Below are 1,110 nucleotides of genomic sequence, written 5' to 3' on the forward strand. Positions count from 1 at the left end.
TTCTCATCACAGCCTTTTATTGGCACATCATCCAGAAAAGGCATAGTTATTTGTGGTATGAAGTCTCGCAAGACTTTATTCATTCCATTCATCATATGCGCCACTGAGTTGGTGGCTCCCTGTGGTAAGGTACACATCCTTACTAATCCCAAAGGAGTTTTCATTGTGGTCAAGTCCCTGCTTTGTATATCCAGCTGGAACTGATCATATCCCGAATACAGATCACCCATAGAGTATATAGCTTTCCCTGCAAATGCTTCTGCAAACTCATCCACAATCGGACCTGCTCCCACATTCCTGATTGTGACTTTGTTTACAGGTTGCATGTCTTGAATGAAACGCAATGTTCCATTTTTCTTTGGCACGGTAAACCATCTGTTGGAATATGGAGCGCATGATGGCTCCAAAATTCCCATCCTGATCTTTTCTTTTAGTAATTCCATCAGCTTTGGCAAGAGAGCCTTTGGTACTAGAATCGGCCAGGTTCCAAGGTACATGTGGTATAGTGAAGATCACCATTGGCGCTGTTACACTTGGATCAACACAACCTATCTCATGCGGCTGAAAAGCAAAGGCTTTCCCATGTTTCACAAGCATTTCCTCAAAGCATTCCCTTTCAACTAGCAACAGAAAATCTTTTTCACCAATCTTCAGCTCTTTTAGAGTTTTCTTTGTAAACTTATGCCCAATTTTCTTCGGATCTCTGAGATTCGGTTGCATAGAGGCTTCATCTATTTTTTCCTTGCTTCCTGGTGGCAAGGGCAAGGCAACTGGTTTCACCTTCTTTGCAACTGTTTTGTACTTTGTATCAACATGAGCATCCATCTCACAATTCATGTTTTTACATTCCATCCCCTCAAATTCCCGGATTATATCATACATCCCCACAGATGACACCTCTATCATCTCATTTCCACCCTGTAAGCATGCTCTTCCCATATCAAAAAGCACATCCATAGTATCCACAAATGACACCTCATCAAGCACCCCTGAAATAAACTCATTCTTCTCCAAAAGACCACATTGCTCAAGACTTGTTTGTTCATTTTGTACATGTCTACGCATGCCACGCTTCAAATCCTTGCTTTTTACAAAGACCAGTGACCCATA

This window comes from Cibotium barometz, chromosome 7 (genome assembly GCF_041138505.1).
Source record: "Cibotium barometz isolate CiBa-2024 chromosome 7, ASM4113850v1, whole genome shotgun sequence".
In the NCBI taxonomy this organism is placed as follows: Eukaryota; Viridiplantae; Streptophyta; class Polypodiopsida; order Cyatheales; family Cibotiaceae; genus Cibotium; species Cibotium barometz.